The sequence below is a fragment of the Manis javanica genome, chromosome 6 (assembly GCF_040802235.1).
Source record: "Manis javanica isolate MJ-LG chromosome 6, MJ_LKY, whole genome shotgun sequence".
Lineage (NCBI taxonomy): Eukaryota > Metazoa > Chordata > Mammalia > Pholidota > Manidae > Manis > Manis javanica.
In genome coordinates this window covers 15,719,877-15,734,613 of record NC_133161.1, presented here as the reverse complement: position 1 = coordinate 15,734,613, position 14,737 = coordinate 15,719,877, and the positions used below count along the sequence as shown (strand labels likewise).

At 38.1% G+C, this 14,737-nt stretch overlaps 1 protein-coding gene across 2 annotated transcripts in view; it reads left to right on the top strand.

The window, feature by feature from the left end:
* Positions 1 to 14,737, top strand: part of CHRM2 (cholinergic receptor muscarinic 2) — a 134,187-nt gene that overhangs the window by 99,368 nt on the left and 20,082 nt on the right. The gene's annotated exons all lie outside the window — the stretch shown is intronic.

Below are 14,737 nucleotides of genomic sequence, written 5' to 3'. Positions count from 1 at the left end.
TTAGTAATAGCTAACACCTAGTGTGTGCTTATTATTATAAGCACTGGTACTTAAGAATTAAGTTAATCCTGATTGTACCTGGTGATATAGATGATATTATTCTCATCCCCATTTTCCAGCTTTCTCAGTGTGAAACTGAGAAAGTGGCCAGGGAACTTAACAGGTAACATAAGTAGCACATGACGGTGCACGTTTGTGAATGGTCTGGCCTCTTAATCTCTGCATAAAATTTGTTATTTGTAAGACAAAATGCTGGGGGAAGAAAATGCTGGAAAATGACTTAGGAGCCTATTGCTGTGTATCAGGTCTGAGATGTTGAGGTACTGGACTTCCGTGGCTGCAGAGGCCGTCCCTATGTGAGCCTCTGGTTTTACTTTCACTCAGAGCAAGACATCTATTCGGGTCAAATTTGAGCTTATTTAAAGAGAGAAACCCTTATTCCCAGTTGCAAAGATAGATCTAACAACCAGGCCTGAATCAGCTTGGTCCCTGGAACAATGCCCCTAATGCTCTAACTGCAGCCACTAGCAATAGTTTCTTTCCCCCAAGGACAGTCATTCCCTTGACTCCATTCATAGAGTTTTGTTTCTGAAAATGCTGCAGTCTATTGACTATGTAAATGGTAGAGTTGTTTTTCCATAAAAATGCATAAAATTCCTATTGTACTATGTGTACTACTACTGGCACGTAAGGAAAAATATGTGAGGAGCCCCGCATCATTGTGGGAGACAGAACATCTGTTTGCTTTGGAATCCAAGAGAAGCTCCTCATGGCTTCCCTCTCAAGCAGATTAGTAAGCAACTTGTGAATATATTATCCCCAGGACTTTCTTGTCCACAAGTCTAAGAGTTTAATGTCCCCTAGAACTGATTTCATACTTCTAATGGTTACATGATATCCATGTAAATTTGTAATGGTGAAGGGAAGTTGTGCTTTCCTCTGGTTCCCTGAAACTCTCTCTTTAGGGTATAATTTTGTCTCTTCCTGATCAGCCCAGCCTCTCTGAGGCTATGCTTCCCTGAAACCTTTTTTTGGTTTCCCACTCATCCATTTACCAAATCTTTGTTAATCATTTGCCTACACAGGATGTGCTGAGAAGCGCTAGGTTTCCATAAGGAACAAGGTACAGCTGATCCCTTCAAATAAAAAAGCAAGTGGGAAGAGTTGTAAGTGCTAATACAGAGCTAGTTTGCAGCGTTAAGAAAGCCCCATACAGTCTTCAGGTATCAGGAAAGGCTTCCTGCAGGAAATTACTTTAAGCTGAGACTTGAAAGGTCTTATCCAACATAGGGACAGGGAAGGGGAACAGGTGGATCACTAATGATAGACTGTTGTTGCAGGGAGAAGGAACAGTGTACACAAGGGGTTTGGGAATGTCCAGGCAACTTCCATCATTTCAATCCAAATGTCCCATCAATTTCCTGATTTCCTTAGCATTATATTTTCCCCACTGTGTTCCATGGAGTTTGTTTTTTGTTTGTTTGTTTGCTTTTACAAGAGTTTAATACATATCCTGTGAGAATAAATGTTCTCTGGTCAAATGATTTTGAGAAATAATGAAATAATCTAGATTAATGGCTTCTTTACTGCAGCATTTGTAATAAACCAGCATAAACAGTGATTCACCAAAAAACGCAATGAGCGGTGTGGCTTTTCGCAAACTGATTTGACAGTGAAGTGGTTTATTCCACAGAACATCTTTTTAAAACTTGTGGAACAAGTGTGCTACAGAACAAACTTTGTCAATGTTAGGCTAGCGTCATGGTCACGTGTTGGAAGATGGTGAGGTGACTCTTGATTTTCAACACAGTGCTGAGATGAGATCCGCAGGTGTTAGAATATGTGCATTTTAACCATATTATTTTTACCAGCCGCTAGGATTTTAGAGATTGCTAGAATTAAGTTTGAAGGTCATCTCTAATATCTGCAATATCCTAAGCCATGACATTGAAGAAACAGAGTTTCTAAGGCAGGATTCCCATTTCAGTCTTCCAAGAATGTTCCCAAGAAAGGAGCTTGATCAGCATCTTAGAGCCAGTTCCAGTGTTGCCTGAATATGTTATCTCATATTCAGGACATAGCATGAAGTGAGCATTTCCTAAAGTTCCCTATGTAGTAATTTGGAGAGCCAACATTAAGGTAGAATTGCCAAGTTATATGGAATTCAATTTCTTTGCAACTCTCTTTGGATGGAGGACAGTAATGATTACATTGATGATTTCCATATTCATTTGGCAAAGACGGAGGTAATTTTTAAACCAACAAGTGAGGCAAACATAATTTAATAGCTTTTCCCATAGCATAAAGGGTTAGAGGAGAGGGGCTCTTGAGGATAGATGACACCTTGTATTTCTTTGACATAAATGGATGGATCCTTAATAACCACATTCAGTGGCCCATCCCTGGAACATTCTAGAAACAGATAAAAATGCAGTCAGCTGAATTATGACTCATATAGGCATGGATGAACATGGAGAGGATTGCCCTTTTCAGCAGGCCCTGAACCCACCACTTACCTATTCTTTAAGATGAGTCCATGACTGTAGAGTTACCAAAGCACTTCCAGGCAGTGTTTAAAAAAAGTATGTATGAAATACCTTATTCTTTTCATTTCTCTACATACTCCATTTTTTTCCTCAAAGACTGAATTATTTATAGTGGTACTTTCCTATTCCATCATTCATTCTCCCAAATAGCCTAGCAGTGTGCATACAGACTCATCCTATTGTCAATAGATCCTGAGCTACAAGCTCTCACTCCAATAAAAGAGCAAAGAAAAGGAGAGTATGATACTAATTCTGCAAAGTCATGATGACAGTTTAATTCAGTTCATTGTAAACTGCTCAGCTGCCTGACAGACCCAGGCCTCCTTCCTTCTCATGTCTTTGGCTCATTCATTAAGACATGTTAGGCAATTAAAATCAGCTGTTTTTTCCTTCCAAGATTTGCCTGATGGTAATCTTGACAATGTTTATCTTGTTAAAAATTTGGTCTGAATATCCAAAGACACTGAGCTAAGAAAATGTCAAATAATGCTTCTCTCAGTCTCTGGGGCAGGCCCAGCCTGATCAGGTTCAATCAGGAGCTCCTACATAATATATACCGTATCTTGGCCCCCCTTATCTATGCGGACCCTTTCCAGTTGTACAGTGAGTAAAGGTTTTATGTTCAAAATCACTCTGATTGTAAATGAAATACACATATCCTATATTGGATTTAATTTGTTTATTAGGACATTCATTCATTTATTCATTCATTCATTCATTTCAATTCTGCCTCTAATCTTATTCAAAAAAAACCTCACACCCTCATATGGAGTAAAACCAAAACCGGCAGGCAGAAACTGAACGAACCAAGCAAGTACAGTTTGCTTTTCTACTTAGGAGAATGCACTTTCAGTGTCCTCAGCATAGTTCCTTACTGCCTTCAATTATTCCTTAGTTTTTATTCCTCTTTCTGTTCCTTCTCCTACGTTCTCCTTTCCTCCTCTCTCCAAGTCCAGGCCGGCAGCCCCTTCCTCTGTGGCCCTGCTCCCAAGGGGCATCAGGGTGGCTGTGCCAGGCCAGCAGCAGTCCATATACAGAGCTCCTTTCTTTTGCTGCAGACAACCGCTCAGAGGCTCCTTCTCTTGATTCAGATGCAGGTCCAGCCCCCTCCTCACTAGGCTTCTGCTTCTTTCTTATATGATAGGGGCTGCACAGTGACTTGCCCATTGTGTCCCACATCTGCACGTTCTGAAACCAGGGACTTCCTGTAGTCATTCAGAATTAGAGGTCAGAAGAAGGGTCCAGAGAAAAGTTTCCTCAAAGCTATGCCCAGTCTTTCTCCTAGTCCTGTGATTAACTTACCACCATTTATTGCACATCCCATGTTTACCTAGTATGATCCTACCAATTGAGGTTACAAACCCTCAAAGTCTCTCCAGTGAGTATATTTGCCACTGCAATTACCAGTGACTACAGCTGTGCCAATGGACTGGGGCAGGGCAGATGAATAAACTGCGCTGGCAAGGATGTGTCCTATCAGTCTCTCAAGTTTGCACCCTTCCTTTTTTAGTCATAAGCAAATTGCAGTCTCTGGGCACATCCAAGGACACATCTTAAACACATCCAAACTTCAGTTAAGTCCATCTCACTTTCAGGAACTGCGTATAACACTCTTTATTGATCCCAAGAGTTCCACCATTATTCTTATTTTTAGAATCAAATATATAGGGAAAAAAAGGTGCATAGACTGGTATTGTATTAGTATTTCTCCCTTCTAGAATGAGAAGGAATATTGGATATGTAAATGATACTTAAAAAAATAAATCCACAGACAACTCATCCCCCAAAAACTCAAAAAAAAACCAAAAACAGTGTATTGTCTAGAAAAGTTGCTTTGCTGTTTTTTTTAGTAGTCAAATATACCATGAAAAATTCAGATGTACTTAAATGCAGAGGCTTCTCATTAAAAAGGAAAGGAAGTCAAAGGAAAAAGAGAAAGAATAGAAAGGAAGAGAAAGAAGGTGAGGTCAGCCAAGGAGAGTGGAGGCATGGGAAGGCAGGGAGATAAACTGCATGATGGAAAAGATAATATGGTCCTCTCTAGAAAATGGAATTTTAGTGAATAATCAACAGTCTGTGTACCAATAGCTAATATTTTTGAGTGCCAACAAATTCTGCTGGCCTCTATGCTGTCTCACTCTACATAACATTATTTCATTCAATACTTGCGACAACTATGTAATTCCTTCATTCTTTCAAGGAGGTTACTGAGGCTCAGAGAGGTTAACCAACTGAACATCATACAGGTCTGAGTAAGAGTACAATGGTACCGTCTGCCTCAGCCTGCAGTATTACAGAGGGGGCAAACAGTACCTTAGGGAGTAATTGATGTAACTCTGTCCTGAAGCTATCGCTTACTGGAGAAGATGAGCAAAGAGTATTCATAATAAGAACTCTTATTCAGTGCCTGTTGAGTTTAAGGAACTTAAACACTTTGTCTTTATCATTTCATATAGTCTTCCTATCCAGTCTGTGAGCTTGGTACCACTTTGCCAATTTTATAAAAGAGGAAATTAAGACATGGAAAGGTGTGTCACCCTGAAAGTCACACAGTTAGGAAATGGAAGAACCAGAATCTAGTCCTCGTAAGTCTGATTTTAGACCTCATTCTCCTGACCACAGTGCCCTTCGGACTCCATATTTGACATACTTATTTCTGTACATGCTAGGGGAAAAGTCATGCTTGGGTCAATTTAATATTTAGGACTCAATAATATTTACTCTTACAGTTTTTACTTTTTGCATTTTACCCTCATATATCCCCTCCAATTTAATACATCTTTTTTTATTTTTATTTAATACTTAAAGAGAGGAAGGTTATAGTAGTTACTAAACTTATTTAAGGTAACACAGTGATTAGTGGGATTCAAGCTTAGGTTATCAGGAACTAAGGGCCCTTTCTAGCTCTTTGTGACACATGGCAAATGCAAACCTATGCAAAGCAAGATGCTTAACTGAGAACCACTTTGCTTCGTGAGAATAAAATCTATCTTGTTCTGCAGGTTCACTGTTCAAGGTATACATCAGTGATATCCACTGTGGTCTCATTAGCCTTTTGTGAGTTCAAGTCCTTCTGCTGTTTACAGTTCATGCCCATGATAGAAAAGTGTATCTCTGATGACTCCTTTTCCTTCATCTCCCGCATCCAATCACACGTTAAAACTGAGCATCTCTCTCCACCCCTACCATTTCTGTCCTAGTTCAGTTCATTACTATGGATCACTGCCGTAACCTAGGTACTGGTCCCCTTGCTCCTGGTGTTGGCCCTGCAGATCTGTCCCCTGCACAATGACTGGATCTACTGAAAATACAGATTGATTCAGTGTGCATCCCTTTTTTAGAACATCTCATCAGGCTTCCATCCATTATAGCATAAAGACTGAGTTTCTTGAACAGGGCACATGAGTGTTCCACAGTTTAATTTCTTTCTAACTCTCAGCTACCTCCTTTCACCTTTCCCAGACTCAATTTTGCATGTCCATCACCACTGAACTTATATGCACTGCAATTTCTTGCTGTTCTAAATTTGCTTAGACTGCTCCCCACCACATTATCATGATCATATTTAGTTTTGACAGCAAATTGTTGAGTACCATATGGGTACCAAATATGGGTGTCATAATTATTCCATTTCAGAACATTGCCAGGCTTGGATTAGCTTTCTATAGCTATGTTCCAGAGGTCTGGGATTGGGGGGGGGGGGTGCACTTTTTCAAAGATATTTACACAGATTAACAGTCTTCTCCTGATTTTCATTTTCTCTGATGGAAACTCTTCCTCTGCCATGTTCACCTGCTAGAATTATATTCCTAAACAATTTTCAGTGATGCGATTTGAGGGAAACTTAGCAATGTATGTATACATTGGTTACACACAACTTTGAAGTCACAATAATTCTTTGTAAAGGTAGATATGTCAGGTCAAATTGAATATCAGTTACCATTATGATCAAAAAGATAACAATTAATCTGGGTCATCATGTTAGGATGTTTTATTAACTTCAGCCTAAAGAGATGAACCACAGACCAGAAACAAGCTATTTGTTAAGATGTGTCTGCCTTTCCAAATCAAGTTGATTCAACTTAATCAGGAAGATGGCCCACACACTGCTTAAAGTACATTGCTTAAAATGTCAGAATTTTCTGATTTTGAACATTCTTCCTGATATCGAAAAACAGACCTCTATTCTGCTTAGTTCATAGGCTGTTGACCCTTATCTGTTGACTACTTAACAGATAAACTTTCAGCCCTCAAGACAGAGGAATTGAGGGGGAAGAGGAGGCCAGAGGAGTAAGTAGCAGAGATTACCACATTCTTTGGGAGAGGTAGCGAGGAGGGGATGAAGAAGAGGGTAATGCTGACTCTGATAAAGTATCATTTAAAAAATTCTATGGTCAAAAAAGGTATAGATTGCAGAGATACAGCAATATGTATAGGCTTAAGTTCTAATTTATGTATAATAATAATGTGCAACCACATACCTAAAGCACAAAAATGCTTTCAGTCAATGAATGCGTACCTTCCACGCAGTGCTCCTAGCTGACAACAGAACTAAGAGCAACGAAGAAAGCCGTACAGACCAGTTTGTCAGCATGTATAGCGTTCGTCGGCTCAGACCAGCGTCACTGGATTCAGGAGGCTCGGTGGTTAAGTGCAGCCTAATATCAAGACTTTGAGCTTACATCTAACAAATGACTTGAAATGTTTTCCCCATATGATAGGTGGAAGTATAGTAAAGCCTCAATTTCTCTCTATATTGCTTTAATTCAGATGCACATTTGCAATTATCAGATTGATTCTAATAAGCTCTATGGTTAAATTGGGCACAACATTGGTATTTTCACAAGGCTTTTGTTTCATTTTCTATCTAGACTTGATTATTCAAAACTAATAAAAACATCTGTTTATTTGGGGTTGTGTTGATATGGTCATTGTACCAGTCAGAGAAATGACCAAGAGGCTCTATGGATGTATACACACACACACACACACACACACACGTTAATGGTCATTAACTATGGATTGCATATTTGTGAACTTTCGCCTACTTGCTAAAATATATTTGTAAGCCCCAAATCAACACTTTTGATGCTTCCATGACCATTTCCAGACATGCATAAAGCAGTGGAAATTTGAGTCACCTGACATACGTCTCCCCAACTAAGGTCAAAGAAGAAAATGCTCTGTCTTCTTGTGTCCTTTTGGTGGTCCATTTAGTGCCACTTTTTTCACATTTTTGTGCTTTTTGTTGACAATTTTGCTGCTTAAAATGATCCTCCAAGCATAGTGCTGAAGTGATGTCTAATATTCCTAAGCATGGGAAAGCTGTGATGTGCCTTATAGAGAAAATATGTGTGTTAGGTGAGCATTATTGAGGCATAGTATACTGCTACTGTGAGTTCAGTGGTAATGAATCAACAATACATGTTGAACAAGACATCTTGAAACAGAAATATGTACAAACATGAAACAAGACTATATATTGATTAATTGACAAAAGTGTTGTGACCAGAGGCTTTCAGGAACCAAAATCTGTTTTTTCCCTGGAAGCAAAGGTTCAATATTCACTAAATTAGTGTCTGTGGACTTTACAGCTATCAGGAATAACTGTATATCAAGGACATACTGAATATCTCTGTCCATCTATCAATCTATCTGTCAAGATTCATTTTAAAGAGTTGGCTCGTGTGATTGTGGGAACCAAGTCTGAAATCTGTGGAGTCAGCCAGGAGGCTTGCACTGCAGGCAAGAGTTGATGCTGTAGTTTGGAGGCAGAATGTATTCTCCAGGAAGCCTCACTTAGTGCACCTAAGGCTTCAACTGATTGGATGAGGCCCACCTGCATTATTAAGAGCACTCTCCTTTACTTAAATTCAACTGACTATAGGTTTTAACCACATCTACAAAATACTTTCACAGAAACATCGAGATTTATGTTTGATTAAATAACTGGGTACTCTGGTCTAAGCAAGCTGACACATAAAATTAGTCATCACAGTTTTTATAGATATTGATGAGCTTATAATGAGCTCTGTTCACTGAGTGGTGCTTTATTTATAGAGGCAAGTTATAACTATGTCCTGACACACTTGTGGAGAGAGAGAGACATCATGTTCCTCCCCTGACAAGTGAGAAGGTTACATGATCAGTAGCAAAAGCTTTGTTATCATATCCCCTTGGCTGCAAGTCTGAGCACCACCACTAGCTGACACTGGAAAGCTTATTTGTGTTTATGTACCTTAGTTTTCTTAACATCTAGAAGAGAGGATAACAGTAGTTCCATACTCGACATCAGGCCTGTTTGTAGATACTCAAACATTGTTAGGCCTTCGCAGTACCAGCTCCCTGGGGGATGTGGAGAGAGATGTCAGGCTGTACAAACCCATGAGCACCCTTGAAGGTGAAGCCATAAATCCCTGGAGACCTTGGCAGCCACGTGGAGAGGTGTCGGGCATGGCCTTCAGTGGGAAAGCAGCCAGCTTCAGCCCAGTGGCTTTCTGTTTGTCACCAAAATAAACCAGGATAAGAAGAGCAAGGGAATAGGTTAGGTGTAAAGCTGTGACCCTGTTTCATCAAGAAAAAAGCTTTCACATATGTTAGCCATGGAATTCTTACTACAAACTTCTGTGATCAAGGAAATGTCAACGCCAAGGCAGAGAGAGTAAAATGAGGAAAAATATAGACTCCCAATGCTTTCCATTCCTGATTTGGTTTTTTTTTTTTCCCGAAAAAAGAAAGCACTCACAAAAGCAGTCCACATAGAAGTCATAGCCTCCTAGTGAAAAGTGAGGCATTCGGTCAATTAGCTCACAGATACGAAGCTAGAAATTGGGTGTAACCAACCAGGTTTAGTGTTTTGTCTAAAGGTTGCTATCTTCTGTGGTTGCAATGCCGTGCAGAAGACTCAATAATGGAAGGTAACATCAGGACCTTGCTATTCCAAATGCTGTCTCTTTAAGTGTACCTGCATCCAGGCTCCAACCCCTTCCTGACCTCCCCATCACGGAGTGACAGCCCTCAGGGAGAATGAGACGTTCTAAAACAAAAATAAACCTGTCATTTTTATAGTCCCAAGTGTCAGAGCTCAAATCAGTGGTGATTCAGAAGAGTCAGTCATTTATTTTGTGCCTGTATTTACTGACATTTAGTGGTTATTCCGTATGAAAGTGATTTTCAAGGTACTCTTGCATTGCAGTCTAGTCAATGTTATATCTTTGGCTTAAAAACACTATTTCAGCCTTGCTTGGCCACACTACAAAAGGCACATCAATTCCTTATTTAATACAGAGGTGTTATATATAATAGTTACTTTCCAAAATGCCTTCTACTCCTTTCCCACCAAGAGACACAGTTGACTTTACTGTCTTTACTCAACTAATTGTCATAATTATTAGACTTTTTTTGAAGTTATATGTGATTAAGGCAATATATTCAGTACTTTGGATATGAATTTTTTATTTTGAAATGTCTTAAATTATTTGATTAAAAACTTACGAGTGGGACTAGATTTTATACAATCTCAGCAAGTTATATAGTGAAATAAGTGGTTTAATTAGGAAGAGGGGCTGTGCAAATATATGTGCTATCTTCATTATTTTAGAAAACTTTCAATTCTATCCAGGATAAATTTGAAGGCAAGAGACTAGCCATCCAGTTATCATAAGAATCCTCATTCACAGGTGAGAAAGCTGTGGAATAATATGAACTTTAACAAGTATATAAACATAATTTTCAAATAACATATATCAGTTCTTTGTACATTAAAAGTGGCCGGATGTAAAATAACAGCTTTCACATATGAATATATCCTATATACATTATGTAGAGATGGTCAAATACAAAATTAATGATTTTGTTAACATCGCCTCTATAGTCTATATGAATTATTACATCACAATTAGAAATATAGTGACAAAAATTCTATTCATTGTGCAACTAAAAGTAAATAAGGTCCATCTCAGCAAAATATATACAAATATACATACACAAACAAGTCTATAAAAATTTCATGTTAGACATAAATGAAGAAAACTACTGGACATCATAAAGGAATGAAAGGGAAAGCCTGAGTGAATGGAAAATATTCCTGGGTGGGAAGACTTAATACTAGATAGTTGTTAATTTTTCCCAAATTTATTTATAAGAATCCCAAAAATATTCCATAAGGAAAAGAGTTCATAAAATGTCCTGAAGTTTATGTAAAAATAGCATGAAAATTTTAATAAAAATAATTTTTAAAAGTACACTAATAAATAGAATTTATAATTAGAGCTTCTAAATATATTATAAGATTAAAATAGGAACAATAATGTTACTGGTACACCGATAAAACAAACAATGGAATAGGATGGAGTGCCCAGAAATAGACCTAAGTTTATAGAAATATTGAGAAAATGATAGAATTAGCTTTCCAAATTTGTAGAGAAAGTGAAAGATGTTTAATACGTGGTCCTGGAGTGATTTTTAAACTATTTAGAGAAAATCAATATTAGCTCTCTTCATACCTTATTCCAAAATTTAGTCCATAGAAGTTACTATTCCAATTATAAAATATGTGAAATAGTTAGAGGAGATTATCTTAAATACTTATTTGCAATGGAGAAAGTATGAATGTTTGAATAATACCATAAAGTTAAATATTAACAGATATAATACACCTCCAAAAATCCCCCTATAAAAAATGCAAATATAAAATGCTAATGATAATTACATGAAAAGTATGAAACTTCACAAATTAATAAAATGGTGTCTATAACTTCAAATAGAGTATTTTATTTATCTGGTCCTTTTATGATAATTCTTATTTTTGTTAACAGTTACAGGAAAATAACAATCATCAATTGCTGGCGGGATTTACTGTTAAAAACAGCAAGCATATGTAACTTTGCCAACAATCCAACTTTCAGGAATTTATCCTAAGAAAGCAATTAGAGACCTATGAAAGAATAAAAGATGCACAGGGAATTTTACTGCACCATTGTACATTAGAGTGAAAAATTGGAAATGCCCTAAGTGTCACCAATAGAAGATTGTTTAATTAAATTATAGTATGGCCACAAAACTAAATATGACATACCCATTAAAATGATGCATTAGAAGATTATTTAATGTCATAGAAAAATGTTCATGATTATCTTTATTAGAAAATGTTATATGCCAGTAAATACCAAAGGTCATAAAGCAGGGGCCATAAGCCAAATCTGTGCACATAGACATATTTTGCTTGCTTGACTTTATTTTGTATGTTGAGCCAAGATGTAAAAATTGGGAGAATGCACTTAAAAATCCAGATTTCCCGTCTGTGTTCTGCAGTTCTGACTGACAGTGCTGGGACCACATTCCCACCTCAGCTGGAGCTGAATAGTGGAATAGCCTGCCCTCCTTAGTCCTCCTCTTCTGAGACCTACCAGTTGTGTAGCTTGCATACATTCACTTAAACCCAGCTTGCCTCCCTCGCTCTTTCAGTTCCCTGCCTGGTCCCAGTGAAACAATGAATTGCTGGACACTGTGTAATCTCAAACTGTTAAAGTTTATACATGCATGTAGTTGAATATATTGATTACATGCTCATGTATACATGTTGGAAGATATACAACAAAATTTCAATGGCACTAAAAGTTCAAAAGTTCCCTCCAACCATATTATAAGGTCTTTAACAACAGAAAGCAAATCAATACTGTTTACTATTTTATCCCCTGAAGTTAAGTAGAAAAAAGCTACTTGTTGAATGGTCAAGTAACGTAGATAGCTTTTGAGTGCCAGGTATGAATGATTCAACATCTTTTTTTTTTTTTTTGGTTGACTTTTCTCATGTTCTAAGTTGAAAATCAAAAAGAAAATTCACAATAAATTTTATTTTTAATATCCAAAAGGCAGAGAGAACTGTGTAAACAGAGCAAAAACGTATCATAAACAATCTCATAGCTATTAAAAGAAAAAGAAAAGCAGACTATTCATTCTTAAGGGAGACTTCACACAGAAATACCTAGCACTGAATTTTGTTCTATAACACAAAACATAATACAAGAGCCAATTTGTTCTAGTTTGATTTTGTAATTTTGTTTAGATTTGTTGCTTCCCATGGAAATTGTCAAAATACCATCTTTACCCTTGAAAATTGTTGCATATCTCAAAAACACCCTCTCCTGGCACCTACCTGTCATTTCCATCCCTCTTTGCAGGGTTACTTAGGCAGTGATTATACAGATGCTGTAAAGCCAGCATGTAAGTCACTGGTTGAGTGTTTTCTAGTCTGTCCTTTAAGTAACGCCAGGATAAAATCACCGGCAGAGGTGTCCGTTAATTGAGGAGTCAGACAGTCGGAGAGACCACACTGGGCCAGAAAGCGCTCTCATTCCAAGCCTTTGCTCTGACACTGGGAAAGAATTCACAAAGGAACCTGACAAGGAAATTGCCTTCCTCCTCTAATATATGATCTCTTGCTCCAGCGCTAAAGCCACTTTTGAGTGAGTCGGTAGGTAAATAATGTAGTTCAATTGAGAGAATTAGTTCACGCTTGTACGTTTTCAATATTGAGAGTGAAATGAAAATACAGATAGCAATTTGAATCTAATTTTCAAGCTTGCATGGATGAAGGGTCACAGATGGAAGCTGAGAGGTACCAGGTTATGGGGGTGCAAGGCGTGATGCTAGTGACCAAAGCCACTGGTTCAGAGCAGAGGCCGCTTTCTCTCTGTAGGTACATGTGAAAAAGTAGGTGGGAAAATGTATAGATCTAAGACAGAAGCCAGTGATGGTCATCTCTGACCTCTCAGTCAGTATCATATGAATCCAAAGAGAATTAAAGTCAAGTCAGAATTCTAGAATGCTTTTAGAGATGAAAGAGCCGTGAGAGCGGACCGCCCTCACTGCCACAGAGGACAAAAATCAAACTCTGAGAGGTCAAATTCATCGTCTGCATCAGAATGCAGGCACTTCAGCATCACAGGCCGTGCTCTTTGCAGGAGTTCAGACCAACATTGTTGTTTAAAACCAAACAGATCACATGAGACATGGAGTGGGTGGAATGGTTGTGTGACTACCTGAGGAAGACACCATCTTGCATAATGAAATACTTTGTTTTTGACATGAAATAGATTTAAAAGAAAACCCCTCCAAGGTGGCCCCTCCCCTCAAGTCCTCAATTGAAAACACACACACACACACACACACACACACACACACACACACACAGTGGCTCCGCAGAAGAAAATAATAGGACTGGCTATTAGCAAGTTAAAAGAGAACAAGATAGGTGGTTTGCACGAAAGTTAGGGCAGCAGGCAAGTCTCCTCAGGTTTTCAGCTGCTGATATCAGTGCCTAATCCCAAAATTAAAAGGGAAACCCTCACTTAGATAAATTGGCAGTTTGGGGGTCTGAGGCTTATTTCACGTGGTAGGTGTGTTTAATTTAGTCATTTAAATGTCCCATGAATGGTATTTTATATTCATATCCCCTCTTTCCATTTATTTGTTCTTCATCATATAGCTTGAAGATGGAAAGCATCTGAGTCATCATTACTAATGCCACTGACTGTTTATCATCCTTCAAAATGTATTAATGGTTAAACAGAAGTCAGACACGACACGTTTTTGCTCTGGGTACTCATAAGCTGATGCAGTTTGCTCTGTGTAGTGGGACATGTAAACAGAAAGAGCACACGCTGCCTTCCCAGTATGTACACTGTCACAGGCAGCTAAGGGTCAGTTTCTGGTTAATGTTAGTGAATAGGAAACAATAAGCAAATTTACTTATTATAAACTTATACAGAGTCCCATAATAGATGGTGATTATTTGAATGTGAGGAGTTGTGACTTCATGGAAATTGTTATTGGATGGGATCAGTAGAGGAAATCTAAGCAATTCCCGAGCTTAAGAAATTCAAAAATACACTGTCTAAATAACAGAAGGTAGTCACAATATAGTTCCAACAGATCTTTTGTACAATTGACAGTTTCACAAACTGTGAACGTAATTCTCTTTTCACTTCTACTTCCATCCTGAGCTTTTACTTAAGTCTGTGAATACAGGCTGAGGAGCCTGAACAGGGAAACTTGGTTTAAATCCCTTTGTGAGTATTATCTCATTTAATTCTCGAACTGGATCCACTGAGCAGGTGTTATCACTATGTAAGCAGTGAGAAAACTTATTATTGAAGAATATCGAAATTTACTGGAAATCAGGAACGGGC